The sequence below is a fragment of the Oncorhynchus gorbuscha genome, unplaced genomic scaffold (genome assembly GCF_021184085.1).
Source record: "Oncorhynchus gorbuscha isolate QuinsamMale2020 ecotype Even-year unplaced genomic scaffold, OgorEven_v1.0 Un_scaffold_3006, whole genome shotgun sequence".
NCBI classification, from domain to species: Eukaryota; Metazoa; Chordata; class Actinopteri; order Salmoniformes; family Salmonidae; genus Oncorhynchus; species Oncorhynchus gorbuscha.
Window position 1 is genome coordinate 34,431 of NW_025747368.1, and position 15,570 is coordinate 50,000.

Below are 15,570 nucleotides of genomic sequence, written 5' to 3' on the forward strand. Positions count from 1 at the left end.
AGTGGCCCTCTATATTCGGCTATGTAAAAACAGCGATGGGTGAGGGGCCAACCTCTCCACATGTGACTACAGTGTCCATTTTTAGAGGAAGAGCGGCACACTCAGTCACGGTGTGTTCTTGCCCTTTCGTTGGGATTAGAGATGTAAAATAATAATATTAATTCAACCGTTAATGCTTTTTGTTTGTTTGTTTCATATATCTTCACAAGTGTATTTCATCTCATTATTGATCCGATTTTTCCCTCTTTTTTTTCGTGTGGACATTTTGAGAAAAATACTTTTTTGTATTTCTAAACTTTTCTTTCTAAAATGTCAAAGTTTGCTCGCGTGTTTTTGTAGTCCACCTTCGTCTATGGAATCATCTTGGGGATATTAGAAATAGCCTAACGGACATGGAGGAGTTTATCAACTTTTCCCACACAAGGTGCCTTTTGTTCGTGAATAAGGCAGCGTGCTTTTGGAAGACTAGACCATGAGGGAACCTATCGAGCGCACAACTGTCGATTAGGCGACTGGTTGCTTGAGAGCGTCAAAATAAAATGGTAAGGAATGCTCCGTTTTAAACCAATTTCTTTTTTATAAATGTTTTCATTTTTTTTTAAAGTTGTTGCTTTAGGGTTTTCATTATTTTTTTAAGTATTTGCTACTTTTCATTATTTGAGAACAAATAACATGGCATGGTCTATTGATGATTTATTGATGACATATTCCTACTTTATTACTAGCCTATTAACTTATTACTGTATAAGGACTTCCTGCTGTATAAATGATGTACTGTATCCAGTGTGGATGACTACACAGGATTTGTGTTGTTTCTTACCTGATAGCCCTTGGCTTGATTTCTAAAGACCAAACACTATATTTTACTGTCTGGATATACCTGCATGAGCTGGAAGCACCACCAATGGATGAGGACTTGTAGGGTATCAAACAACCCACAGTGATATGAGACCAGCGCTGCCCTCTGTCAATGTGCCAGCCTGTCAAGATCCAATACAGCCTGGTGCGGCAGGTAGCCTAGAGTGGTTAGAAGCGGGCCAGTGGCCGCAAGGTTGCTGGTTTGAAACCCGGGTCTGATAGGACCGGTGTGAGCTGGCAACCTGGATGGTTGCTGGTGTCAAGTCCTAGAGGCATTACCTGCTGTTGTGCTCTTGACCAAGGCACTTAACCCCTCTCAACAACAGCTCCCCGAACACCCAGTGTGACAGTGCTGCTCCAAAACCTGTACATGTCTGTGTTTCCTTCGGAGGGGTTGGTTAAAGGCAGAAGTGACATGTCGGTTGGACCTTGTGTGCAATTCACCAATAAAGTCATCTTGATCTTAATCTTAGCCTGGTCCCAGATCTGTTTGTACATTCTTGGCCATAGGGTTTGGTAAGACAGCACAAACATATCTGAGTCCAGGCTAGATCCATTACAGAGTACCACTGAACTGCTCTCTGTAAATATGATGCAACCTGCCATAGGGGCATGGGGCACAGCCTTTACTTTATCATGCTTTAAATAGCCCTGTGTAATTACACTATGCTAAGCTAAACGTCTGTTGATAGGGGTAAGGCAAAATCACCCCAAGTGAAGTCATGTTGCTATATGTCTGTGGTGCCTATGGTCGCCTAATGTACCTGCAATGGTAAACTGTTAATTACTTTGTCAAGGTAGGGTAAAAAAAAAACTCAAATAAAACAGCTGATAGTTTCTATTCTGAAATGATTCAAGATTTCACTTGATACACTGCTTTGCACCACCAGAACAGGTGAAAATTAAACCATATGCTCTTCAAGCTTCACTGAGTGCATTAATTGAAATTTCACACAGAGAAATGGTTACAAATGTGATTGTCATGCTGGCTCTTCTATCTTCAGTCCCCTTTCATTTAAAAAATAAATAAATAAATCCTATTTGAGCCTTAAGAAGGAGGCATCCATTAAAAGCATTTGTAACATGCTGATAAATGAGGAGATGGTGGTTCCTTCATGAGCTGATCATCAAATGTGTCATACGCCTCGGTGGGTTGTGAATGTTTCCATGGCAGCTCTATAAAGATGAGTTCTGACACCACGCTTCTACGGGATAATAAGCTCAGATAATTGGTGTGTACTGGCTTACATTATAAATCATGAAACCATTTGAAAGAAAATACTATTTTTGTAGATGTTCTTTTGATGGTTTGCACAGTAATCTATGATCCCTAGTGGCGCAAGCGGTCTAAGGCACTGCATCTCAGTGCAAGAGGTGTCACTACAGTCCCAGAGGTGTCACTACAGTCCCTGGTTCAAATCCAGGCGGTATCACATCCGGCTAGGATTGGGAGTCCCATAGGGCGGCTCACAATTGTTCTGGGTTTGTCCAGGGGTAGGCTGTCATTGAAAATAAGAACTTGTTTTTAACTGACTTGCCGAGTTAAATAAAGGTTAAAAAAAAAAAAATGCTATTCCATTCTATAGCTCATGCTATGGGACTTAGCGACAATGTTGTACATGTAGTGTAGTAGAGATTTATACAAATACAACATGTTAGAGAACAACCGTTGGACCCAACACAGTCACGTGGTGTTATTAAACTATGCCAAAAACCACCCGTATGACAAATAACAAATGAAGCAATCTTCATCCAGCTATGGACAATTATTGAGCAATCGTCAGGAAGCTCTCAATGCATTTCCCTTCTCATTTCCCCTGGCATGTCTCCCATTGGCTGAGGTCTGTGGCTATATGATGATGGCATGTCTCCCATTGACTGAGGTCTGTGGCTATATGATGATGGCATGTCTCCCATTGACTGAGGTCTGTGGCTACATGATGATGGCATGTCTCCCATTGGCTGTGGTCTGTGGCTATATGATGATGGCATGTCTCCCATTGGCTGAGGTCTGTGGCTATATGATGATGGCATGTCTCCCATTGGCTGAGGTCTGTGGCTATATGATGATGGCATGTCTCCCATTGGCTGAGGTCTGTGGCTATATGATGATGGCATGTCTCCCATTGGCTGAGGTCTGTGGCTACATGATGATGGCATGTCTCCCATTGGCTGTGGTCTGTGGCTATATGATGATGGCATGTCTCCCATTGGCTGTGGTCTGTGGCTATATGATGATGGCCTGTCTCCCATTGGCTGAGGTCTGTGGCTATATGATGATGGCATGTCTCCCATTGGTTGTGGTATGTGGCTACATGATGATGGCATGTCCCCCATTGGTTGTGGTCTGTGGCTACATGATGATGGCATGTCTCCCATTGGCTGTGGTCTGTGGCTATATGATGATGGCATGTCTCCCATTGGCTGAGGTCTGTGGCTATATGATGATGGCATGTCTCCCATTGGCTGTGGTCTGTGGCTATATGATGATGGCCTGTCTCCCATTGGCTGAGGTCTGTGGCTATATGATGATGGCATGTCTCCCATTGGCTGAGGTCTGTGGCTATATGATGATGGCATGTCTCCCATTGGCTGAGGTCTGTGGCTACATGATGATGGCATGTCTCCCATTGGCTGTGGCTATATGATGATGGCCTGTCTCCCATTGGTTGTGGTCTGTGGCTACATGATGATGGCATGTCTCCTATTGGCTGTGGTCGGTAGCTATATGAGGATGGCATGTTTCCCATTGGCTGTGGTCTGTGGCTATATGAATATATGCCATTTAGCAGACGCTTTTATCCAAAGCGACTTACAGTCATGCGTGCATACATTGGTCCCGGGGATCGAACTCACTACCCTGGCGTTACAAGCGCCATGCTCTACCAACTGAGCTACAGAATGGGATGCTGAGTACCTCTCATGCATGCACTCAAATGTCCTCCTCGATTAGTCTTTCCACGATTCCTGGCGTCCTCTTCCTTCTGAAACAGCGTTGGAGGAAAAGATCCAAGGTCCATCCCTTCTGACCTTATCCTCCAATGTGTTTTGAGGAGAAAGGACGCAGGGAATGGAGAAAGGATGAAATGGGAAAGAGTCACAGAGTGAACTTAACAAAGGCCTGAGTTGGGATCTTTAGTGACTGACCAGTTGAGGGACACTGGGCCCTCTCTGTGCGGACAAACTGTATTGTGACTGACTGGTTTTACGCACCAACAACCCTTTGGGAGAGTGCAATGGTTTTCCAATGAGTAACATGTTACACCTTAGGCCTTGGCATGGCAGGGATCCAAACAGGCCAGGAGGGTTGTCAGTCTCTGACCAGCTGACGTGCAGGTGACTCTAGGGCTGGTCAGCATTTATTGAGATGATTCATGTATTGGAGGCAGCTCTACAGAGTGGTCACTAGCTGACACAGCCACAAAGTCATACAATCTGATTTTAACCCTAACCTTTACCACTCTGCTAACCCTACTTCCTAACCCTAACCACTCTGCTAACCCTACTTCCTAACCCTAACCTTTACCACTCTGCTAACCCTACTTCCTAACCCTAACCTTAACCACTCTGCTAACCCTACTTCCTAACCTTTACCACTCTGCTAACCCTACTTCCTAACCCTAACCACTCTGCTAACCCTACTTCCTAACCCTAACCACTCTGCTAACCCTACTTCCTAACCCTAACCTTTACCACTCTGCTAACCCTACTTCCTAAACCTAACCACTCTGCTAACCCTACATCCTAACCCTAACCACTCTGCTAACCCTACTTCCTAACCCTAACCTTAACCACTCTGCTAACCCTACTTCCTAACCCTGACCTTAACCATTCTGCTAACCCTACTTCCTAACCCTAACCTTAACCACTCTGCTAACCCTACTTCCTAACCTTTACCACTCTGCTAACCCTACTTCCTAACCCTAGCCTTGACAATATAGATCATTTTGACTTTGCAGCTGGCCAATCTAGCGGAAGCGACTATTGACAATAAACATATACATTTAACTAGACAGGTTAGTTAAGAACCCACCCACAAGCCTATACCCCCCCCCCCATGGCTGTGCCCCTGCTTAGTGGCTTGAAATCCATTGGTTTTTTTAACCTTTATTTAACTAGGCAAGTTAGTTAAGAACAAATTCTTATTTACAATGACGGCCAAACCCAGACAGCGCTGGGCCAATAGTGCGCTGCCCTATGGGACTCCCGATCACAGCCAGATGTGATACAGCCTGGATTCAAACCAGGGACTGTAGTGATGCCTCTTGCACTCGGGAGCTGAAAAAGATCACAATGCTGTGATCTCAGGCCAGAAGTTTGTTTTACAGTCTGAACTCTGTGAGACACGTTTGTGTCTGTGTCATGTGGGCAGACGGTGTAAGATGGAGATGGTCAGAGGGAGATTTCCTCTCTGGAGAAAACACAGACTCAGTGTACTCTGTGTAAGTCCAACTTGTGATTACCAACTAGTCCACGTCAACAGTGAGTGCTGGGTCTAGTTCCAATTCAAAACTTTTACTCTACGTCCTATAACTCATTCATTTATTGAGAGTCTTTCACAGGATTTGTCTAATCATTTTGGGAGTTAAGATTCGCAGTCTTTTGGACAGGCTACTGTAGCAGCCTGAGGCAGACAGAGGTTGCAACAGGGTGTTGGAACTCAGCCTTCATAGCACCAAAGAAATAGATAGGAAATCTGAGGCATCATGGGAATTCAGGTAGTTTTGCAAGCTAATGCTAACTAGCGATGGCACAAAGGAAGTTAGAGGTAGTTTCGCAAGCTAATGCTAACTAGCGATGGCACAAAGGAAGTTAGAGGTAGTTTCGCAAGCTAATGCTAACTAGCGATGGCACAAAGGAAGTTAGAGGTAGTTTTGCAAGCTAATGCTAACTAGCGATGGCACAAAGGAAGTTAGAGGTAGTTTTGCAAGCTAATGCTAACTAGCGATGGCACAAAGGAAGTTAGAGGTAGTTTCTCAAGCTAATGCTAACTAGCGATGGCACAAAGGAAGTTAGAGGTAGTTTCGCAAGCCAATGCTAACTAGCGATGGCACAAAGGACGTTAGAGGTAGTTTCTCAAGCCAATGCTAACTAGCGATGGAACAAAGGAAGTTAGAGGTAGTTTCTCAAGCTAATGCTAACTAGCGATGGCACAAAGGAAGTTAGAGGTAGTTTCTCAAGCTAATGCTAACTAGCGATGTCACAAAGGAAGTTAGCATTAGCTTGAGAAACTACATCTAACTAGCGATGGCACAAAGGAAGTTATAGATAGTTTCGCAAGCTAATGCTAACTAGCGATGGCACAAAGGAAGTTAGAGGTGGTTTCTCAAGCTAATGCTAACTAGCGATGGCACAAAGGAAGTTAGAGGTGGTTTCTCAAGCTAATGCTAACTAGCGATGGCACAAAGGAAGTTAGAGGTGGTTTCTCAAGCTAATGCTAACTAGCGATGGCACAAAGGAAGTTAGAGGTGGTTTTTCAAGCTAATGCTAAAAAGCGATGGCACAAAGGAAGTTAGAGGTAGTTTTCAAGCTAATGCTAACTAGCGATGGCACAAAGGAAGTTAGAGGTAGTTTATCAAGCTAATGCTAACTAGCGATGGCACAAAGGAAGTTAGAGGTAGTTTCGTAAGCTAATGCTAACTAGCGATGGCACAAAGGAAGTTAGAGGTAGTTTCGTAAGCTAATGCTAACTAGCGATGGCACAAAGGAAGTTAGAGGTAGTTTATCAAGCTAATGCTAACTAGCGATGGCACAAAGGAAGTTAGAGGTGGTTTCTCAAGCTAATGCTAACTAGCGATGGCACAAAGGAAGTTAGAGGTGGTTTCTCAAGCTAATGCTAACTAGCGATGGCACAAAGGAAGTTAGAGGTGGTTTCTCAAGCTAATGCTAAAAAGCGATGGCACAAAGGAAGTTAGAGGTAGTTTATCAAGCTAATGCTAACTAGCGATGGCACAAAGGAAGTTAGAGGTAGTTTCGTAAGCTAATGCTAACTAGCGATGGCACAAAGGAAGTTAGAGGTAGTTTATCAAGCTAATGCTAACTAGCGATAGCACAAAGGAAGTTAGAGGTGGTTTCTCAAGCTAATGCTAACTAGCGATGGCACCATGACTGGAAGTCTGTTATGACAAAGCACAAATCTAATGTCAAAGACTATAGTGTCAGAGTGAAAATGTCTAAAATACACCAAGGCTGCAGTGTATTTGGGTCGGGAGTTACAACAAGAGCTTCATCCTCAGCTTTAATGGCAGCTGGCGTATCTCTGGGTTGTGTCCCAAATGGCTCATATTGCCAGGATAGTGCACTGCTTTCAAACATAGGCTCTGATCTGATCTGAAAAAATACCAATTGTTGGAAAAAAGATCAGAATTTGGCTGCCTGTTTAAACGCAGCCAGGAGCAAGTGAATACGAGTCAGTTGTTGTGTTTGCAGCAGTTTGTATGAATCTGAGTGGTTACATACAGTACATGTTAAATGGTTACGAGACAGAGGTAATGAGACTCTTGCTGTAATCGAAGGGAAGGTACCACTGAAGGCCTCCGTATTCAGGCAGGCAGCTTGAAACAGAAGTGTGTCACCATCCAGGCCCTGAAGAAGGCACAGTTATACCGAAACATTGGTGATTTACCTAATCAATTACATAGAGTTTATATATACAGTCAGGTTGAGAATGACACAAATATTAATTTCCACAAAGTTTGCTGCTTCAGTGTCTTTAGATATTTTGTTTGTCAGATGCTACTATGGAATACTGAAGTATAATTACAAGCATTTCATAAGTGTCAAAGGCTTTTATTGACAATTACATGAAGTTGATGCAAAGAGTCAATATTTGCAGTGTTGACCCTTATTTTTCAAGACCTCTGCAAATCATCCTGGCATGCTGTCAATTAACTTCTGGGCCACATCCTGACTGATGGCAGCCCATTCTTGCACAATCAATGCTTGGAGTTTGTCAGAATTTGTGGGTTTTTGTTTGTCCACCCGCCTCTTGAGGATTGACCACAAGTTCCCAATGGGATTAAAGTCTGGGGAGTTTCCTGGCCATGGACCCAAAATATCGAAATGTTGTTACCCTAGCAACTTAGTTATCACTTTTGCCTTATGGCAAGGTGCTCCATCGTGCTGGAAAAGGCATTGTTCTGGATGGTTGGGAGAAGTTGCTTTGGAGGATGTGCTGGTACCATTCTTTATTCATGGCTGTGTTCTTAGGTAAAATTGTCAGTGAGCCCACTCCCTTGGCTGAGAAGCAACCCCACACATGAATGGTCTCAGGATGCTTTACTGTTGGCATGACACAGGACCGATGGTAGCGCTCACCTTGTCTTCTCCGGACAAGCTTTTTTACGGATGCCCCAAACAATCGGAAAGGGGATTCATCAGAGAACATTACTTTACATTTACATTACATTTAAGTCATTTAGCAGACGCTCTTATCCAGAGCGACTTACAAATACCCAGTCCTCAGCAGTCTAATCCCTGTACCTTTTGCAAAATATCAGTCTGTCCCTGATGTTTTTCCTGGAGAGAAGTGGCTTCTTTGCTGCCCTTCTTGGCACCAGGCCATCCTCCAAAAGTCTTTGCCTCACTGTGTGTGCAGATGCACTCACACCTGCCTGCTGCCATTCCTGAGCACGCTCTGTACTGGTGGTGCCCCGATCCCGCAGCTGAATCAACTTTAGCAGATGGTCCTGGTGCTTGCTGGACTTTCTTGGGTGCCCTGAAGCCTTCTTCACAACAATTGAACCGCTCTTCTTGAATGCATATTGCCATCATACAAACTGAGGCAGCAGACTGTGAAAATTAATATTTGTGTCATTCTCAAAACATTTGGCCATGACTGTAGAAGGTGACTGTCTTTATTTCCATAGCTCAGGGAACTGATTTCTCAGGAGCAGTGGTGTAAAGTACTTAAGTAAAAATACTTGAAAGTACTACTTAAGCTATTTTGTTGGGTATCTGCACTTTACTTTACTATTTATATTTTTGACAACTTTTATTTTTAATGTAGCCTTCCGGCGCCGACTGAGATGGCCGCCTCGCCGCGTTCCTAGGAAACTATGCAGTTTTTTGTTTTTTTACGTGTTATTTCTTACATTAGTACCCCAGGTCATCTTAGGTTTCATTACATACAGTCGAGAAGAACTACTGAATATAAGATCAGCGTCAACTCACCATCAGTACGACCAAGAATATGTTTTCCGCGACGCGGATCCTGTGTTCTGTTCTGCCTTACAAACAGGACAACGGAATGTACTCCCAACTCCAGCCATTTTAATAATGGGAATTGATGGGAAATGATGTAAATATATCACTAGACACTTTAAACAATGCTACCTTATATAATGTTACTTACCCTACATTATTCATCTCATATGCATACGTATATACTGTACTCTACATCATCGACTGCATCCTTATGTAATACATGTATCACTAGCCACTTTAACTATGCCACTTTGTTTACTTTGTCTACACACTCATCTCATATGTATATACTGTACTCAATACCATCTACTGTATGCTGCTCTGTACCATCACTCATTCATATATCCTTATGTACATATTCCTTATCCCCTTACACTGTGTATAAGACAGTAGTTTTGGAATTGTTAGTTAGATTACTTGTTGGTTATTACTGCATTGTCGGAACTAGAAGCACAAGCATTTCGCTACACTCGCATTAACATCTGCTAACCATGTGTATGTGACAAATAAAATTTGATTTGATTTACCCCTGGCTCTCCTTAAATATATATATATTTTTTTAAATAAAATGATGCCACCTGGTTTGCTTAATATTAAGAAATTATTTATACTTTTACTTTGATACTTAAATATATTTTATCAATGACATTTACTTTTGATACTTAAGTATATTTAAAACCAACTACTTTTAGACTTTTACTGAAGTCATTTTCTATTAAGGTGTCTTTACTTTTACTCTATGAATAAATTGGGGACATTTTCCACCTCTGGTCTTTACTAAAAGGTCCTGTTCAGAGCTTTTCCACCACTGGTCTGGAGTAAAAAAAGGTCCTAAAAGGTCCTCAGAGCTGCAAAACATATTTTACAAATCAAAACATATTTTACTGGTCTGGAGTAAAAGGTCCTGTCCTAAGAGCTGCACACATCAAAACATATTTTACTGGTCTGGAGTAAAAGGTCCTGTCCTCAGAGCTGCACAAATCAAAACATATTTTACTGGTCTGGAGTAAAAGGTCCTGTCCTCAGAGCTGCACAAATCAAAACATATTTTACTGGTCTGGAGTAAAAGGTCCTGTCCTCAGAGCTGCACAAATCAAAACATATTTTACTGGTCTGGAGTAAAAGGTCCTGTCCTCAGAGCTGCACAAATCAAAACATATTTTACTGGTCTGGAGTAAAAGGTCCTGTCCTCAGAGCTGCACAAATCAAAACATATTTTACTGGTCTGTCCTCAGAGCTGCACAAATCAAAACAAAGGTCCTCTCAGAGCTCCAAATCAAAACATATTTTAGTAAAAGGCTGTCCTCAGAGCTGCTCAAATCAAAACATATTTTACTGGTCTGGAGTAAAAGGTCCTGCACAAATCAAAACTCTGAGAGCTGTCCTCAGAGCTGCTCAAATCAAAACATATTTTACTGGTCTGGAGTAAAAGGTCCTGTCCTCAGAGCTGCACAAATCAAAACAAACTGGTCTCAAAAACAAATAAATATTTTACTGGTCTGGAGTAAAACTGTCCTCAGAGCTGCTCAAATCAAAACATTTTACTGGTTTACTGTCCTCAGAGCTGCCAAATCAAAACATCTTTACTTGTCTTTTTCTACAAGCTTATTACTGCTGTTTTTATTATTATTTATTAGGTATTTTTCTTAAAACTACGTTGTTGGTTAATTAAGGGCCTGTAAGTAATCATTTCAATGTGTAAGGTCTACTACACCTGTTGTATTCAGTGCATGTGACAAATACAATTTGATTTGGTTTTTATCTCTTGGTAACGTGACAACATTGAGACAACATTGAGAGACAAATACAATTTGAGACAACATTGAGAGAACCCCAGAGCGCACGCAGATTCAAAGACAAATACAATTTGATTTGGTGTTAATCTCTTGGTAACGTGACAACATTGAGAGAGAACAGATTCAAAGACAAATACAATTTGAGTTAATCTCTTGGTAACGTGACAACATTGCAGATTCAAAGACAAATACAATTTGATTTGGTGTTAATTCAATGACAACATTCTGCAAGATTCAATGTCTAGTTTTTGGATTCACAGCAGAATATTCGTACTCTTTAAATGGATTTGTAATAATTCTGAAAATGTCAAGTCACAAGTTTTCGGCCGTTGTTAAATATTTAACACATCGTGATACAACTTTAAAAAATTCAATTACACATTTGCTTATTGTACTTGCAAACACGAATATCAACGTGTCACAAGCGTCAGAATACAAGCTGGTGTAGTTCTGTCATCAGTATAATCCCATACTTAGGAGGTTCTACTCAAAAGTAGTGTACTATATGGGGTGCCATTTGATCCATATGGAGGTGTCAGCCAGGCCTTGGATCTTTCACGGTCTCAGGATACTTTTATTGTCACGCCCTGACCTTAGATATCTCTGTTTTTCTATATATTTTGGTTAGGTCAGGGTGTGACTAGGGTGGGTACTCAAGCTGGTGTAGTTCTGTCATCAGTATAATCCCATACTTAGGAGGTTCTACTCAAAAGTAGTGTACTATATGGGATGCCATTTGATCCATATGGAGGAGTCAGCCAGGCCTTGGATCTTTCACGGTCTCAGGATACTTTTATTGTCAAGCCCTGACCTTAGATATCTCTGTTTTTCTATATATTTTGGTTAGGTCAGGGTGTGACTAGGGTGGGTACTCTAGTTTGGTATGTCTAGGGTTTTTGTATGTCACGGGGTTTTGTATGTCTATGTTGGCATGATATGGTTCCCAATCAGAGACAGCTGCTTATCGTTGTCTCTGATTGGGGATCATATTTAGGCAGCCATTTTCCTCATTTGGGGTGTGGGATCTATGTGTATTTGCCTGTCAGCACTAGTTTGTATAGTGTCACGGTTCGGTTGTTATTTTGTTTGTTTGTTCGGTGTTTATTCAGTTAATAAAGAGAATGTACGTTTACCACTCCGCCTTGGTCCGGTCCGTACAACCAACATGTCATTTATATTTATTTAACCTTTATTGAACTAGGCTAGTCAGTTAAGAACAAATTCTTATTTACAATGACGGCCTACCCTGGCCAAACCCTGGACGACACTGGGCCAATTGTGTGCCACCCTATGGGACTCCCAATCACGACCGGTTGCGATACAGCCTGGAATCAAACCAGGGTCTATAATGACACCTCTAGGACTGAGATGCAGTGCCGTAGACCCCTTCGCCACTCGGGAGCCCCTACTTAATGATCACAGCCTTTTACTGTAGCTACTGCCAGGGGACCTCATAAACTGACGTTTTCACATTATGTGGCCCTAATTGCTCCTTGTTCCCCTTATAGGGCACCTGTACACTATGTAGCGATTTTGGGTGACATTTAGGACACAGTATTAATGATCACGGGTTACTATAGCAACCATTAGAGGGACCTAATGAACTGACCTTTTCACACACACACAGATGTGCCTTTTGAAACATACAGTTTACAAGTTTTAGCCAGCTATACGATTCAAATCAGATGGTTTACACGTTTTAGCCAGCTATACGATTCAAATCAGATGGTTTACACATTTTAGCCAGCTATACGATTCAAATCAGATGGTTTACACGTTTTAGCCAGCTATACGATTCAAATCAGATGTTTTACACGTTTTAGCCAGCTATACGATTCAAATCAGATGGTTTACAAGTTTTAGCCAGCTATACGATTCAAATCAGATGGTTTACACGTTTTAGCCAGCTATACGATTCAAATCAGATGGTTTACACGTTTTAGCCAGCTATACGATTCAAATCAGATGGTTTACAAGTTTTAGCCAGCTATACGATTCAAATCAGATGGTTTACAAGTTTTAGCCAGCTATACGATTCAAATCAGATGGTTTACACGTTTTAGCCAGCTATACGATTCAAATCAGATGGTTTACACGTTTTAGCCAGCTATACGATTCAAATCAGATGGTTTACAAGTTTTAGCCAGCTATACGATTCAAATCAGATGGTTTACACGTTTTAGCCAGCTATACGATTCAAATCAGATGGTTTACACGTTTTAGCCAGCTATACGATTCAAATCAGATGGTTTACACGTTTTAGCCAGCTATACGATTCAAATCAGATGGTTTACACGTTTTAGCCAGCTATACGATTCAAATCAGATGGTTTACACGTTTTAGCCAGCTATACGATTCAAATCAGATGGTTTACACGTTTTAGCCAGCTATACGATTCAAATCAGATGGTTTACACGTTTTAGCCAGCTATACGATTCAAATCAGATGGTTTACACGTTTTAGCCAGCTATACGATTCAAATCAGATGGTTTACAAGTTCTGCCTCATGTTTATACACTTTTCCCGATATCGATATTAGATAGACATTTGAATAGAAAGAGACCATAGTGCTGTCGGCCTACAGCTGGTTTGTCACAAAACCATGGTAGTTATGGTGGCAGACACATAGACAACGGGTTAACCTGTCTCTGTTCATTGAATGGGCCATTATATCAAACCGGTTCAATAATGATGTACATGTTCACCTCAATCATCACCTCAATCTATGTAGTAATTGTTACTGTGGGTGAATAGCCACAGTCTCTCAGATGTAACATACCCTTTCTAATGGCAGGCAGTGATTTTAAAGGGACAATCTGGAATTGGTACATTTTTCTGAATGATATAATAGCCATTGATACTTGAAGAATATAACTTAATTTAAGAGTGGTTACATTTCTCCAGCCACATCCTTCAGTTGTTTACAACAACAAAAACCACAGTGGTGTGTTGACCGCTTTTGGTTTAGTTTAAAACCCAGATGGTAGTTCATGGCAGACTTGGATCATTAGTCAGAATGGGGATTACAGCCAATGATGTACACATTCATCCCAGCAGTAACATTTTATAGTACTTTGCATCGGCTAACATAGGTATTCCTAATGGCAGGTGTGATTTTAAAGGTGACTCTGGAATTGGTGATTTTTCTGAATGATATAATAGGGAGTTTGTTACTTGAAGAATATAACAGCAGAATTGTCCTTCAGTTGGTACAGCTCAGTTGACCGCTTTTGTAGTTTAGCATGGCGCTTGTAACGCCCCTAACAGGCAGTAACATTATAGTCTTCAGCAGAATTGTCCTTCTGTAGCTCAGTGGAATGGCGTGGAGGAGTGGGTTCGATCCCCGGGACCACCCATACGTAGAATGTATGCACACATGACTGTAAGTCGCTTTGGATAAAAGCGTCTGCTAAATAGCATATATTATTATTATTATTATTAATGGGCAGGATATCCCTAAATAGGCCTCATTACATCCGTCTTTGTCTTCAATGGATAGACTCTACTCACTCTGCAAGACAGGTACAGCTAGGGATGCATCCCAAATGGGACCCTATTCCCTACAATGGGCCCTGGTCAAAAGTATTGCACTTTAAAGGGAATAGGGGTCAAAAGTAGTGCACTATATAGGGAATAGTGGTCAAAAGTAGTGCACCATAAAGGGAATAGTGGACAAAAGTAGTGCAGTATAAAGGGAATAGTGGACAAAAATAGTGCATAGGGGGAATAGGGGTTCATTTTGGACCGATACCAGGTTTTATATCCTGCTGCAGTTCTGCTTGCTCACACTCTCACAGTCTCATAATGTTTACAATTTATGGCCCCCTGACCAGCAGGTTTTCCCCCTTACATTTCTGTTTACTTTCTGCCTCTGTGCTGTTTCCCATATATCCCCCGTTCAAAGGTAACTGTTTTACTGCAGTGTTAGGTCACTGTTTAGGTGCTCAGTCTGGGAGCTCTCTGTTGGAATAATGAAAGCCCTTCTTCGCTATTCATAGCCCCTCCGTCACTCGGTCCCGTCAAGAACATTCTCAAGCCGCCTCTGCCGGCGGCGCCACAGTGGTGCCTTAAGGATCTCTACAGATTGGTGTCCCATCCTCGGGACGGTTGAGCTAATGTGCGCTAATGTGATTAGCATGAGGATGTAAGTAACAAGAACATTTCCCAGGACATAGACATATCTGATATTGGCAGAAAGCTTACATTCTTGTTAATCTAACTTCACTGTCCAATTTACAGTAGCTGTTACAGTGAAATAATACCATGCTATTGTTTGAGGAGAATGCACAGTTATGAACTTGAAAAGTTATCAGTAAACCAATTGGGCACATTTGGGCAGTCTTGATATCACATTTTGAGCAGAAATACAATGGTTCATTGGATCAGTCTAAAACTTTGCACGTGCACTGCTGCCATCTAGTGGCCAAAATCTAAATTGTGCTTAGCCTGGAATAATACATTATGGCCTTTCTCTTGCATTTCAAAGACGATGGTACAAAAAAAAAACAGTTGGCTTTTACTTTGTACCATCTTTTACCAGATCTGTTATATTCTCTCCTACATTCAGTTCACATTCCTTTCAAATGGTACCAAGAATATGCGTATCCTTGCTTCAGGTCCTGAACTACAGGCACGTAGATTTGGGTATGTCATTTTAAAGCAAAAATTTAAAAAAAGGGGGCAGATCCTTTTAAAGTGGTGATAAGACCAG

At 41.7% G+C, this 15,570-nt stretch overlaps 1 protein-coding gene and 1 pseudogene across 1 annotated transcript in view; one reads left to right on the forward strand and one right to left on the reverse strand.

The window, feature by feature from the left end:
• The window catches only part of LOC124027217 (growth hormone-inducible transmembrane protein-like), a 28,913-nt gene extending 28,010 nt beyond the window's left edge, over positions 1-903 (reverse strand). The window contains exon 1 of the mRNA XM_046339682.1: positions 881-903. The gene's annotated coding sequence lies outside the window, so the exon portion shown is untranslated. The remainder of the gene's footprint in view (positions 1-880) is intronic.
• Positions 36-15,570, forward strand: part of LOC124027216 — a 22,121-nt pseudogene continuing 6,586 nt past the window's right edge.